The sequence below is a fragment of the Dermacentor albipictus genome, chromosome 3, assembly GCF_038994185.2.
Source record: "Dermacentor albipictus isolate Rhodes 1998 colony chromosome 3, USDA_Dalb.pri_finalv2, whole genome shotgun sequence".
Classification (NCBI taxonomy): Eukaryota; Metazoa; Arthropoda; class Arachnida; order Ixodida; family Ixodidae; genus Dermacentor; species Dermacentor albipictus.
The window spans coordinates 140,717,068-140,733,018 of record NC_091823.1 but is presented as its reverse complement, the minus strand read 5'-3'; the positions used below and the strand labels follow the sequence as shown (position 1 = coordinate 140,733,018).

The window sequence follows — 15,951 nt, the reverse complement described above, 5'->3', positions numbered from 1 at the left end:
TAATTATCCTTGACTAATTAGCCAATTAAGCAATATATAGAAATAGCGCGACACGCTACATACCAAAGGGAGCAACATGCATTTAGTCGCGTCGTCATAGAGGGCATAGAGCTTACACTCGGCCTAAAGTTAGCAGAAACACCCTGCATATATATATATATATATATATATATATATATATATATATATATATATATAGTTTGAGAAGACAAACGTCGCTACAAGCAGTGATAAACAACCGATGATTGGACGCATCCTGCATTTCTATCGGCGTCCATTATAAGGGGCCAGTGCTGGCTGAGTGTTAGGAAACGGCATTGCATGCCTCCATGTTAAATATGGTCAAGGTGGCGGGGAACGTTAACAAAATTCAAGTCTGGGGTTTGACGGGCCAAAACCACGCTTTGATTATGAGCCGCACCGTAGTAAGAAACTCCATATTTATTTTGACCATCTGGGGTCCTTTAACCTGCACCAAATTTGGTGCAGGTTAAACGCACAGTACGCGGGCGTTTTTGCATTTCAGCCCCATCGAAATGCAGCCGCCGCCGCCGGCATTAGATTCCAAGCACTCGGGTTAGTAGCGCAACACCTCAGCCGCTATGCCACCACGGCGGGTGCGGCGGAGAAAGGAGTGAACATCGTTTTTACAGAGTAATTTAGCTTAGATGTTACCCGTTAGCGCGCTACAGAACGAAACGAAAAGCTTGGCGGATATGTACAACATGGTGCTCATATTTCACATGGAGGCCAAATTCTTCTCTGTGACCTAGACGGGGTGCTGGCGAATGTGTTGGGAATCTGCTCGGCCACCAAGCACAACCTGCGCTGCTATACGTTCTCGGTGACAACTCGCACAGCGCAGAAGCACACGCCCAAATGTTTAAAGAATGGGACGACAGACCGCCTGCAGTTTGCCATGACGTCGAAATAAGAAGCACAAACAGCGACGTTTCTGTACTTTTGTGGTCAATAGTTCAGTTCGCATGGTTGCGGCACGCATTACTTTTTTTTTTTAAATACAAACGACGAAAACTGTGCGCGGAAACATTAGCACGGCGTTTGCGACGTTTGAATTTGGCGCCTTTTCCCGCGCATGCCATTAGCTCCGGCCGGTGCACTGCGTTACTGCGCCAAAGAAAGTAGTTCATCAAAGAAGTGAAGCAAAAAACTTTTATACACTTCCAAAGCGCTACAATTTTTCTGTAATAACATGACATTACAGAATTTGTTATCAAATGGTACAATTTATGATAATATAAGCGTGTATTTGTATGAGTGTACATGTATGATTGCGCGTTTGCGCTGTTGAGGCTTGTAGCATTCCGGCGTGATCGTGCATGCCGGTTGTGTGAAAACTTCCTGCGTTTTCTGCGTTCTTTGTGTGCTTCGCTGTGACATCTTTGGAATGTTCCTGCGTGTTGCTCGCTTTTTATGGGCTTGTTGCCTCGAAGATCGCCATGATCGCCTCCGACTCAGCGACATCAAAGGTGAGTTAGTGTTTCGAATTCCCCTTGTTCGTCCGCGCCGCAGGCGCGGACGAAGGGGAATTTCAGCGCCTGTGCGTGTTTTCCGTGCGCCTCTTTTCTAGTTTTCATTCCTAGCACTATCCTTCCGTTGCCAGAATTGGTTGTACCGCACTAGATTCGTGGTATATAACATGGAGCTTTGTCCTGGTTTAACTTTACACTCCGCTTGTGGTGACGTAAGGTAGCTATGTGGTGCCAGCTAAAACAGGGCATGTTGTACGCCATGATTTCTGATACGGTATTCGAGCACCGATTGAGTTAGCCTTATTAATGAGCGCAAAACAATGCGACGTGAAACCATCCGATCTGTACTGTAATCGGAAGATATTTCGTTTGCGCCACGCTAGTACAAGACGTGGGAGCAAGCTTGTAGCGGCGTGGGGCGGTGGGATCGGCGAAAGTGTATTCTGTTGCGCTGAATTCCCTTCAGGAACGAGTGACTTCTATCTGACACGCCGTGCGGCCGATGTTCGCGCGATCGGAAAACACAGAGGAGGCTGTCGCGCAATAATAATAAAGAATTTGAAGGGTGTACATGTGATTCTATGCGATACGTGAGATACAATAGAGGGGGATGCCACAGAGTGCTGCGAAATCATCGAGTTATACGCCTTGCTAACCGCGTGTGTTTTGTTTTCCACCAGTTCGCGCGCATTCAGCTTTCTTTTTTCATCTTCGTTCGACGCCATCGAGTGCTTCGCCCCAAACGGCTTCGCGTAGGCGCTCATAGCATTCACGGAAAGGCAGATTTCATGTCACTCCAGGTCCTACAACATTCAAAATAACGTAATTTCGTGAAATTGCAGCTTTTCGCACTTCAGTAAGTGATTGATTTAACAAAATTTTAAAATCAGTAGAGGAACGAGATGCCTGGCATATCTGCTTTGTCGTCCCACTGGGTTTCGAGGCGGCATGTATACGTTATCGGCAACATAAACATCAATAATTAGCATTGTTTCTTGTGACCATAGAAGTAGCTAGTTATGTCGAAAAGCTAAGCTTGGAATAATGCATTGTCGAAAGAGCAGTTCTGTGAAATTCTTTCTTTGAGAGTAAGCAAAACTTCAGTAGCATCAGGTAGACGGGGAGTAAAAGAATGCAACACTGTGGTTTTATACGAAGGAGCATCCTTTAATATGTGGCCATAACCATTCAGTAGATGCATGGAAATAATTTTTAAAATAATAGAGGAATGTGAAATAAATTATTTGACAAGCTCACACTGCCATTGGCAAGAGCGGCCACACTTTAGTGTATTCAATGACTAGTCATTTGTATCCGTCTATTTATGTCAGCCTAATGGTCCATGTAGCTCTTTTGATTGTTGATTTTGCTGCATTGTGGCTTCACATTTTAATACTGACATCTTTTTTCAGATTCAAAATGAGCTGAGAGACACCCAAGCTGGAATGCTAAAGGTGAATTCTTTGGCCATCCATTCTGTAACGTCACCATGATCAAATGCAGTGATGCCGTGAAAATGTATTGCAGGAAGCAGAAAAAACAACATTGCTGATGCAACTGCAAGGCATTTGCTCCAGTGATCAATTGGTGCAGAGTGCCTTCATTAGGAGACATGGTGCCTTTAAGCACTCAGCTGAAAGACTGCAACTGCACCGGGACTGGGAGTGAATTTCAGTGTCACTTGTGAACATATTAAAGATAGAATGTGCCTTCTTCAGGGTATATGCTTGATATGGGAGGGGTGTTCAGAAACAGTGTGGACATTAGTGGTCTATGTGAGTGCACATCTTCCTAGTTTTACCTATGTCATGCAGCAGTGCACTGCTAGAGGTATCAAACCAGAGCAGCAGCACCCTTTGAGAAAGTTGGCTGAAGAACGAGCAGTGATCAAAGCTTTCTGCATTTCAAGGGCCAAATTCCAGAAAGATTGATGCCGAGCTGGACGGTGTGAAGTGCCGGTCACCACATACTGTAGCCAGCATGGCATGAATCTCCTTGGCATTATGCCTCGTTAGGATACAGAAATTGCATCACTGCTCATAAAAAAAAAATTGGAAATTGGGAGGTTGAGGGGAAGTGGCAGGGCTCCCCTCTGGAGTAGCCAGTGCATGCCCATTGCTATATTGATAATCCTACCTTAATGAGAACCAGTGATGCATGTTAACCTATTACGCAGCTAAGTGCATTCCTTGTTTTGTATTAAGGGGACACTAATGACACCTTAAATGAATTTAAAATAAAGCATCGTTTTAAATATCTACTTCTGTAAATTTCTTGGTAATTGCTTGATTATTAGAGAAAATAAAGCTCAGCGTTCAATTTTCTGAGTATCGCCCCAAAATCTTCGTGCTGACATCTCATTGTCACATCGTGGATTTCAAGTATTTTTACAAACTTGGGTTGTATTGTTTCAGTAAAAGTTCCTGACGGTTCTTATTTTAAGTTTTTGGAATACAATGAAGAACATCTTTATTTGTAAAAAAAAATTGCTGCACCTGAACAGACATCAAAATCCATGACGTCACAGCAAGCGGGTGTGGTAACTTCAAGGCAGCACTGCCACCAATCTTTCCTCTTGCTGCTTTTACAATTTACTCACCCTCTTGTCATGGTACGAGTGAATCTCTTGAATTGTAGGAAGGTCATTTACAGATACATCTAAAATAATTTTTCTCTTTAGTGCTTTCTTGCCATAGTTGCTTAGGGGTGTTGGCACAGCGCCGCTAAGCACGAGGTCACATGATCAAACAACCGCATTTTGATGGAGGTGAAATACAAAACTGCCCATGTACCTTGCAGCCTGATTTGGTAAAAATTAATCCAGAGTTCCCCACTATGGCGTGCTTAAAGCCTGTTTCACATGCAAGCGAAAATGCTTGCAAATCCTGCCGCCGCGCCGCAGAAATCAGTTTCGACGGTGGGAGCGGCAAGGTTCGGGCAAGTTGGAATTTCATCGCAGCGGCAGAGCGGCAGCACTGCTTCCGAACGACCCACCTCGACACGTGACCAGCGGAGGATTAGTGCTGGAAAGCCTGCGCATAGGATGATGTTTATTTACTTGGTACACGTGGTACAGGCAACATGCCAAGAGAGCTTTTCAACGAATTGTTAAATTGCTAAGCGCAGGATATGTATTTATAAAATAAAAATTTGAGAGGCAGAGACAAAGCTATGTTTATGTTGGTAGTCGCAAACTACCGAAACTGGCTGAAAGTCCTGTGTTTTATGCCAGCAACATTGCTATTCGCAGCAGCGGAAAATGCGCGGCGGCAATGCATATGAAACGAAACTTTGCGATAAGCTTTGCAGCGCCGCGTCGCTGTTCGCTCCATTCGCTGAATCGCTTGCATGCGAAACAAGCTTAAACATCAGATTGTCGTTTTGGCACTTAAAACGCCAAAATTTAATTAATTTAATTTTACTTTAGTGCTCCTTTAAGCGGTAGAATTCATGATCTCTGCAAAAACTCATGCTCAAAGTATTTTCCGTAAAGATTAAATAAACAGTAGATATAAGTGTCTATTTATATTTTGAATTCTGTGATACGTGATGACTATTAGTGGTACGAGACAGAATTGTAATACAATGTGTGACGGCACGATGATGCACATCGAGGAAATGACCGAGTCTCCCTAGAGGTCCTTGACATGGACATCAACTGACTGTCCACAAACTTCTGAGTTCACTCCGTGATCTTGTGCAGCCTGTGCGTTGCGAGTAGATTAATTTTATTGAGATTTAATTTACTGTCCTTGCGGCTTATGTACATTTCATACAGTGGAGTGGAATCTCGCATTACTTCTGGAGCACAGCAAGCGAACGTGATGTGTAGTGGTAATCTTAGTAATGATCGACAATCATGTCCCACTTCGAGCTCCTAATGCTGCTTGCCAACACAAGCAGCAGCATATGCTCAAGATAGCGTGAAAGAGATTCATTGAAAAGTGGCATATGCCCAGGGTCACATACCCAGTCACCCAAGCCTGTTCCAACGGTTGGTATTGAACTCTTCCCTCAACATAGCAGCCCAATCTCCCCATTAGACCATGGCTACATATTCACACAAATGGATGGGACAATCGAGACAAACACCTGAAAATATGAAGTATCCCAAGCATGGTAATCACAATAAATAGTACTAGATGTGCATTAGCGCAAGCTCTTGGGCCAGTTGGTGCATGATGAACTTGAAAAAGGGGGGTACCAGCAAAACAAAGGACGCGCACACATGGAAAAGGCGTTAGACAGGGACGAACGCTGGTCCGTCCCAATGTCCGTCCATGTCTAATGCCGTTTCCTTGTGTGCGTGTCATTTGTGTTTCGCTGGTGCTCCCCTTTTTCAAGTACTAGATGTTTGGATACGTTGGTTTATTTTTCTTGTTTGTGCTGGATTGTTTTTCTGAAACATGGGGCATCCAGACAGCATCAGAAGCTTGTAAGAAGTCAAGTTTAGCATTTTAGATTTGCAACAAGTACTTTTGTAATTGATTTGCAGTAGGGCTGTTGTGTGAATGTACTTGAAAGGCTTAAAACTGTTTTGCTAACATTTACTTAAACATGCAGGTTCACATACGCTGTAAGAGTGCACATTGAGAAGGTTATCCTGGCCCAGCTTACCATGGCCTGCCATGGTGGACCAGGAAAGTTTGCAAGGGCCTTGCTTCACCATGTGTTCACAGAGGAGGAGCTCATGGGCCATTTGGGCTTTGGAAATAACACCAAGGGGCAACAGAGGCTCTTGACCCCATCAGGGTCAGTGCTGTTATAGGCAAGTACCATACACCCTTTCCGGTTGCATTTTTACATTCACATTTCTTTTCTAAATTTATGAACTTGCCATTGGCATAACAAACGACTTTCATGTAGCCTGTGTGTGCAGTTGTGTGCTACAGTAGCCTACCATTTGGAATGACTGTTCATATGATCTTGAGTGCCTAATGCCGCCATACTCAAATGCTTCCAAATTTAAAAGCTGCCTTCACTGCCGAAAGTTTTTAGCATCTCCACCAAATAAAATGAGCTGCATTTGTGCATTAGCAGTGCTACTTGGCTGTCATTGCAAGGAATAGTTGTCTGTGAAGCACGCTCCAAATCTGTTGGCATGGAGGACATGGTTAAGTAGCCTGAAAGTGTTAATACACGAATTGCGGAGAAGCTATGCTCAAGTGTGGTTACTGCTCAGCTCGAGCAGGAGCACGTTCACCAAATTGCAGAAATCAAAACAAAACAGCGCTCCATGTTCTCAGATGTGAAACAGTAGTTTCACCAATTTTAACAGACCACATCAAATCAAAGTTGCTCCTATCTTGAAGCAGGTCCATGTGATCCGAGACAGCAACCTTTTAGCGGAGGGAACCTGAGTGTTGTGGCAAGTTTCTTTTGGTAGTTTCAATCAAAGAAACAACAGGGACCGAGTTGCCAGCTTCACAGTCAACAGTACTATGTTTAGTGGATGCTTACTTATTCTAAGCACCTAACCTATGACTCGTATTTATTAACATGCACTGTATCACTTTGTATTCTAAGATAAGAAAAAAATATTTATGTGGCTTTTCCTCATATACTTCAATAAATGGAGAATAGGCTCTTGGGGCCTAATGTATAAAGCTTCTTACAGACCATCGGACATGTCCACTACTCCCATTCTGAAATTGTTAGAATTGTTTCCTGCTTCCTTACTTCACCTACCTGTTAACATGGTTATGAACCATTGCCAAGTAGATTATGGGCTTAAATTTATCAAAAAGATGAATGGGCTTTTCTGTCGCTCTTGTTTAGCCCGTTGAGGATCACATTTTGGGGAGAAATATGCCTCTAATTTAGGAGTTATATATCTTTTGTAGTGTGCACATACTCAAAACTTTCGACTTGAATAGTGTCCTATTCAATTTAGTCTTTGAATGGTCACTATTTGTAAATGTGAGTATTATTCTAATATTTCGAAACACCAATAAAACATGATATTTGAGCCAAAGTACGGTAAATTTTCACCTCCAATAACATAGTATAGACGTAAAACGTAAGAACTTGTAAGAATAGCAGACCAGGCTACGTTACTAAAGTAGCTGTACTTTAGAGGCTGTACAGCAATCATTCATGCTTACTGAAGAGTCCTGTGCATGTGAAGAAACTTTTTGCTGCTCCATTTGTGCCTTTAATAAACAGCTCTTCATAACATAACAATGACAGAAACTTGCTAACTTTAAGAATACTAGTATGTGAACCTCATCTTACATTAATTGTGATATCAGCTGTTCATTATTCAGAAGCTATCCAATATTTGATTTGCTTCTGGCATTATTCGGTTCAGTCTCAAAAATCACTTTTCGCGCATCCTTAATATTGTTATTGCAGATTTAAGTTCTTCAGGGCGACTTTCCGAGAAAATAAACTGGTAAATAATTTTTTAAAATAACAATAAAGTGGCAATACCATTTCAGTATTTGCAGTTTTACATGTTTTATTGTTTTATGCAGGATAAAGCAGCATAATTTTTTCTGTAATGAAACTTACGGAAACTTGTGGCAGCACTCCCAAATTAGTGCAATGACAGACACCAAGAAGCTAAGTGAAAAATCAGTTTGGGAGAAACCCAAGGAGCGACAGCACTATAAGAATATTTTCTAGAAGTCTCAGAAGGTTGCAGCACCTCCAGTGGGAGGCTAGGCAACACTTTGTTCTGAAAAGGCAAATTTTTTCAGAACGTTCCATCACAGTGACAGATGTATGGCAGTGAACCCTAAAAGGGTTAAAGAAGTCAGTCCTATGGCATATGGCTCTTAAAAGACAGCATTTCTTCGTATCTGTGACATTCTGCATGTGTCATGCTAAGCAGTTTGGCGCACAACTACACGGAATCCTCATTATAACAGTAATTCAGTCGTTGAGGAAGAAAACATACTTCGCTGTAAGCAGTGTCTTCTTTAATGTGGAAAGTCCTAAGTCATTGTAAGGCGAGAAGTACGTTCTGATTGCATGTGAACTCAGGAAACCTAACATCAAATGAAGCTACACTCAATTATAGTGACATGACACTATTGTATTTGGAGCATGGAAAAGCACAGTGAAGTGCTGCACATTTTAATTATGAAACTTACAAGAAATAATTTTAGTTGTCAGTTCAGGTTTATTTATGAACGACATGAATTTTTTTCGCCATTTTGTTTATCAGCAAGCAAAGTTCACATCTTTGACATTGAAGATATTCATAAAGTTATATTGCTACAGTGTTTTGTTCCTCTTTGCCCTTTCCTGCATTTGACACTTAGTGGAGTCCTGTGCCACACTAAATAAATTTAAATGGTCATGCTGTAAAGCTGTACCCATGGAAAATTGGAATAAAGCAACACAAATACATAAATCAATTTCATTGTAACAAGGGCATATTGCATGCCATTCTTTTGCATGTGGAAGTTGCTTTTTAAAACTTATTCTGGCTTGTTTTTGCAGGCTTCACGTGTCGCAAATTTCCTGGTACCAACATGCCCTATGTAAAGAACTCTGGCCTCGCTTCTCGCATGGGACCCTGCCCCTGAAGCAACTGCCCCTGCCCCTTCACCTCTGAAGAGCCCAAGTTGGACAGCTCAAACCAAAACACAAGTGTTGTGCTTTTGTAACTCGACATTTTTATGTTTTATGTTAGTCTCCTGAAGGGCCCAATTTGGATTTCTCAAATGAGCATACAAATGTTGTGCCTTCCTATGCCTTGACATTTTTATGTTAATTTTATTTATGTTAATTATGCTAGTCTCCTGAGAAGCCCACATTGGATTGCTCAATCCAGAATACAAGTGCTGTGCTTTGTTGTAGTTCACTACATTTTTATGTTAGTTTTTGATATGGTTCCAGTAAGGATAGTGTTTCCTTATTAATATATTTTTTAAGTAGCTTAAGTCATTTCATGCCAAACCACCCAACAATTTTCTCAAGAACTGTTCCATTATGGCAAACCATTTCAAGTTTGCTTGATTTTGAGTAGGTACAACGAGAAAATTTTTGAGAAAATTTGCTTTCATACATACTCTTAAGTAATTCCAGGGCAACCAACCAGCGTTTTTTTGGCCATCACAGATATAGTTGAAGCTCCAAACTCTTGCTCCCCATTTATTTTCCTTCACAAAAATTTTTTTGAATTTTGGCAAAAATTTATTGTTCTTGCCCAGCTAAGCTAGAAGCCACTGATACACGTTTCTTCTGAAAGGGAAATTGTATGATCCAGATATTCAGGTGGTGTTCATGTCAAGAGACTGAAGTGGTGTGACTGCCAAAATTTGCAGTTTGAATTTTCTTCTAACGTAGGGAAATACAGAAGGCACAAAATGAATATAAAATCAGACTGCTTGACTTGGGATAGCAGCAAAATATTTCAAGCCTTGGAGGTTCAGTTTATCAGCTAAAAAAACTGTAACGTTGAAATTTTTTGCAAGCTTCGTGTTGAAGGTAAAAAATTAGCTTTGGTGGTTGGCACAAAAGTATGTCACCCATCATTACACAGCCGTACATGTCTGCTATGCATGTGACATGAAACAAAAAGTGATTATTCTTTAAGTGCGATAAGGTATTTTTTATAATGTTCCTTTGAGGATCACACATACAGCATAAATATAGCATAAATATATGAAGCCATGTCATCTAGCAAGGAAAGGTTGTTAATATATTAGCCACAAGAACTACTCAACAAACTGACTTGTCTTTTTTATCATTACGAAGGCAGGTGACGTCAAGCGCTGCTGCTGCAGTCTCAGCTCGTATTTTTTTAACATGAACGCAAAAAGTGGTCGCCAATGGTGTCTGACCACATCAGACTGAACATGGCACATATGACTTTTATAGATGAGCATGTTCCAGCTCTGAAACAGTGGTAGCAAACAACACCACAAGAATTTGTTCATACTCATGTAGGTTTTCAGTCTTAATTATGAAGGTGTTTTCTACTTGCATCATCATTGGGCTTCAGGGAGCAGGGCACAAAGTGTCCTGCTCCCTCTATGTTGCATTGCAATGCGACATGCCCTTTAGGATGCTTTGTATGAACAATATCAGTGCTCTTTATAGATTTATTGTCTACATAATAGCTGATATTTCTTTTTCTAAACTGCATGAAACATATCTTTTAGCACTGCAGGATTCCCTCACATATTTATTACGTACGAGGTCTGTTAGAAAAGTATTCGACCTTTTTTTGAGAACACCTGATGAATATGAAACAAGCGCGTTTTCATCAGCCGCCCTTGAACCTTTGTGCGCATGCATGAATTTTTTCCCACCTGCCAATAGCGTGAATTGCTGGGACGCAGCGTTTGAATGAGGTAGTACGGTGCGCTCGTCGGTTTTTTATCGCAAGGAAAATGGCAGAGCGACTGGAGCAGTGCTACTGCATCAAATTTTGACAGAAACTGGGCGACAGCCAAGTGGAAACCATCTGGAAGATTCAGAGTGCTTTCGGTGACTGTGCTATGAGCAGCACACAGATTATGGAGTGGTACAACCAGTTTAAAGACGGCCACACATCGGTGGAGAGCGAGCCACGCTCCAGTCGGCCATCAACATGCCGAAATGACCAGGTCATTGCCGAAGTGAACCCCGCGGTGATGCGGGACCGTCGTGTAACTATCCAAGAAATTGCGGAAGAGGTGGGCATCAGCACATTTTATCCACATTCCATTATCACCGAAGATTTGGCCATGAAGAGAGTTGCGCCAAAATTCGTTCACAAGCTGCTCATGGTGGAGCAAAAGCAACTTTGTGTTGAAGTCTCGCAGCCATGCTGGATTCCACAAACAGTGACCCCAACTTCATGAACACCATAATCACTTGTGACAAGTCTTGGGTGTATGTTTACGACCTGGAAACCAAATCCCAGTCGTTACAGTGGAAGCATTCCACGTCACCAACCAAAGACTGCTAAGTGCGCAGCAACGTCAAAGTGTTGCTGACTGCTTCCTTTGACTCCCGCAGTGTGGTACACCACGGATACACACCACAGGGTCAAACAATCACTAAAGACTACTACAGGGATGTCCTCCATGGCCTATGTGATGCTGTATGGAGCAAGATACCGAAGTTGTCAACAGGAAATTGGCACATCCTTCAAGACAATGTTTTTCTCGCACTTGATTCAGACTTTTTTGGCGAAAAACCAGACTCCTGTAGTTCGACAGGCTCCTTGCTCTCCTGATATGGCGGCCTGCAACTTCTGGCAGTTTCCCAAAATCAAGGGGCCATTGAAACAAGCACGATTTCAGACAAGAGAAGACATTATGGCTGCAACGACAGCTGAGCTAAAGTCCATTTGGAAAGAAGCCTTCTCGGAATGCTTCTAACAACGGCAGCACCGCTGGGAGAAGTGGCTGGATTCCCAAGGAGACTACATTGAGGGTGATTAGGTTTCCAACACTTCAGTTATGCCAGTTTTTTTTCTTCAGCCAAAGGTCGGATACTCTTCTAACAGACCTTGTATTGATATTTTATGTGCAATGGCTGTATGGTTTACCTGACCCACACCAAACACAAGCCTCGTTGCATTAGAGCATGTGTCCCTTAGCAATAAAATGCAGACCCTAACACCGCTTATCTGTCATCTCTGCATACGAAGCCAGCTTTGTCGTCTGCATTCCCGGCCAGCAAGCTGTGCGCACATCAGAGAAAAGTCGGTGCTGACAAAATTTCAAAAAGGAATTTCTCGCTTTTAAAAATGACTTTTTTAACTTCACACATGCATAGCAGACATGTAGAGCTATCCAATAATGTATCACATTTTTTCGCCAACTACGAAGGCTGTTTTTTCCTTGAACATGAAGCTTCTTGCAAAAGATTAGAATTTTTTTTTTTACAGGCGATCAGCCGAACTTTCAGAGCTTCATATATTTTTCTGCTATACTATGTCACTTGGGCTACCATTCTGTATTTAATTTCTGTCCTGTGAATTTTTTCTTACGAAAAAAAAACTAACGGATTGCAATTTGACTCATTTTTGCCGGTGCCAAAAGCAATTGAAGTATGCAAATATTTGAAAAATTGGCTATTTTGGCAGTTGCATCACTTCACCATATTTCCACGCACACCATTTGAAGGCCTCGATCAATACAATGTGCATTTGAAAAAAAAGTATTTGAAGCATTTGAAAAAAAAACTGAAAAGCTAGAGGACATTTGATGCCTCTAGCTCAGCTGAACAGGAAAACTAAACTGTCACCTAAAATGCTACAAAATATCTGGCAGAAATAAATAAAAGTGGGTAACAAGCTTTGAACTCTAGTAAACATATGGCAATGTTTCAGATTTATGTGTGGTGTGAAAAAAATGCTTGTCGATTCGGCATGGAATTGCATACCTGCAAGTGCATCTGTGCCATTTCCAGAGTTCAGTAAGAACGGCATTTTACATAACTTTGTAAAAATGGTTTATTGCTATCTAAAATACATGAGTAAAATTAATAGGTATAAGTCGGCTTAAATTTAATATGCAACAAAACATCTCCAGTAATGGCAATGATGTGCCTTTCATGTTTGCATAAAACCATATCTTCTGAATTCTTTCGTTATTTTTTGTGGCAGTGAATAAAATTGAAATGGAACTCGCACAAGGAGTAACTTTGCTGTATTCCAGCACATCACTAATAGCTGTCTTTGTTTCATATGAAAATCTGAAGCAGTCAATATGAATAAGTCGCTTGATATGGAATTACCTGCGCAGCAACGTTATCATGGCAGAAAACACAACTGGATCATGCAACAGCAATGCGGCATAATAAACTGCTCCCATAGGCATCACTTATTGTGATTGCCATGTTTCAAAAGTATGTAAGGTTTACTGAAATTGGCACACACCATTCAACCAACAAATAAGGATTGTACAGTGATCCTTTTTCAGTTTTACAGATATTTAAGTTGTCTGCCAGGTAGCATAATTCTTGTTCTTGAGCTGGATTATTCAGAGGTGGACATTACTAGCACAAGAAATGGAAACATTAAACTGATTGTCATAAATTTATTAATTCACTTATAACATCACAGCACATATTTCAGTTTGCAAATTGTAGCCAGTGAGTTTGCAAGACATTCACTTGAAATTAATTTCCAGGATGACACCAGTTTCGATATTTTTCCATAAATGTGAGAGAAGTACAAGGGCATTCCGGTTACTTTTGTACTTCGATGCATAGCAGTGCATTTCTACAGCCAGTTTGATGGCATGTGTCTCGTTTCTAGTGTCATTCTGGAAATTCATTCTAAGTGCATACACCTTGTAAAATTACCGGCTACAATTAGTAAAAACTTTATTAGGAACTGAGTTTTTGTTAATCAGCTGACTATGGTGTCTTGTTTCTCATGCAAGTAATGTTTGGCACTCTGTATCTAGTATTATGTTAGCTGCAACAGTCAGTCTTCAATAAGTTCCATGAAACCACCCTGCATATCAGGTCTCAGTTGAGTGCTGTGGGCACAAGCAAATTGTGCCATGGTTATAGTACCACTGGCTACCTAATAGAGAAAGCAAGTACCTTTTTTGAGTGTTCTTATTTACAGTCATGTCAGTCTGCTTGTACATTTATTTATTTAGGCATTTATTTTTTAAAATTTATTTCTTTTGGGAAATGTGTTTTACTTGAGAGCCACACTGACTACATCTTCAGTATTCAATTTTGTTATGGTGTCAAGCTGCAGGAAGTTTGTGCTGTGCGATAGTTTTTAAGAAGTTTCTGATCTGAAACTACAAAGGGTTGTACATTTACAGAGATGTTTGGTTACAAATAAACAGTTCACCTAGAAAAATGGTTTTTGTCTGCATCAGTTCAGCACTCTTGATTTTTCGGAGGGCCATTCACTCTGACAATTGAAAAAAGTGGCATAACAGTACTGCTAGCAGTTTTACAATATGGTTTATTACAGGCAATCTAGGAGCATGCTTTTGAGCCCAGGGTGACAGAGGTCTGCGGTACAAAATGCCTGTATTTAAATTTTATCCTTATCCTCTCACAGCAGACATGCCACCGTGACATCAAAGGTAATTATATGCAACATAGCTCAGCAGTATTTTAAGGTAAGTGCAGGTTTAAACTGCTGAATACCCAGTGGGGCATAAAGGGCTTTCAACGTAATTTGTGTTGATGTTCAACAGATCTGCAACAATGCTTCCATGGGCTTTCAATATTGACGAACTACACATTTCAACAATACCTCCATGGGCTTTCAATTTTGAGGCTCAACACATCTGCAACAATGCTTCAATGGGCTGTCAACATTGACAAACAACACATTTCAACAATACCTCAATGGGCTTTCAATTTTGAGGCTCAACACATTTGCAACAATGCTTCAATGGGCTGTCAACATTGACAAACAACACATTTCAACAATACCTCAATGGGCTTTCAATTTTGAGCTTCAACAATGCTTCAATGGGCTTTCAACATTGACAAACTACACATTTCAACAATACCTCAATGGGCTTTCAACATTGACAAACAACACATCTTCAACACTGCTTCAATGGGCTTTCAAGAGTGAAATACACCATAGTTTCAACGATATGCCAACGATCTTTCAAATTGAGAGGCCACAATGATGTTTCGACAAAATGTCGCGGGCCAATTATCAACACTTGTCAACAATTTCCTCAATGATGTTTCAACAATTCGCCAATGATCTTTCAAGGTCATTTGTTGACGTTGACCAATGATATTTCAATAACCTTTCAACAATTTTTTTTGTAAGGGAGGGCTTGGTCTTGCCGCCTGCCAAGTCGTAACCATTTGTTCTTTGCAGGATGTCATTCCCATTTTGGTTGTAAGCATCGTAGCTTACTAAAGGTGGTATTAAGGATTCATTATTCCTAACAGGCTTATTTTCGTGGGACTTGGTAGAGGATACGCCGGCCATGCGGGGAACAGTGCTTGGCACTGCGCCATGGCTCTTACAGTCAACACGACGCTTCTACTCATCTGGGGCGCGATTGGAGATCGTTGTTCGAAACGCCCGATCAGTTTCACCTCACGCGATTGGCCTAGGCCGTGCCGACGGGTGCGGCTGACGACGTCTGCGCGGAATAGGCCAGTCGCGTGAGGCGAAACTAAACGCGTGTTTTGAACAACGATGTCTGATCGCACCCGTCACTCGCGAAAATTAGCTTCAGATGATCGTAAACCTTTCAAGACCACTTCTAGACCAGCTTTTTGATAACCTCCTAAAAACGTTTAGAAATTGGTTACGAATAGTTTTGGCAAAGGGATTACTTGTGTCTTTCCCAATCCTATTTCTAGACCAGCTTTTCGAATACGTCTTGCAGACCTGTTCTAGATCGTCTCAAGAAAGTAATTAAGCCGGACATTAGCAGAGATATACGACGTTTTCCCGCCGAAGTTCTCTCATTCGTGTCTTCTTTAACCCGTTTTTATCGTCTTGGATAAACGCTACGAAAACGTTACGTATCTCTTTTGTGCTACCTGGGATCGATTTTGA

General features: G+C 41.3%; 1 protein-coding gene and 1 long non-coding RNA gene across 2 annotated transcripts in view; both read left to right on the top strand.

The window, feature by feature from the left end:
* The window catches only part of LOC135917726 (uncharacterized), a 104,283-nt gene that overhangs the window by 6,631 nt on the left and 81,701 nt on the right, over positions 1–15,951 (top strand). The window lies entirely within an intron of this gene.
* LOC135917736 (uncharacterized) lies at positions 1,310–14,265 on the top strand. The gene is made up of 4 exons (XR_011512920.1): positions 1,310–1,490; positions 2,906–2,947; positions 6,057–6,261; positions 8,943–14,265. It is a non-coding gene; the product is annotated as an uncharacterized lncRNA (long non-coding RNA).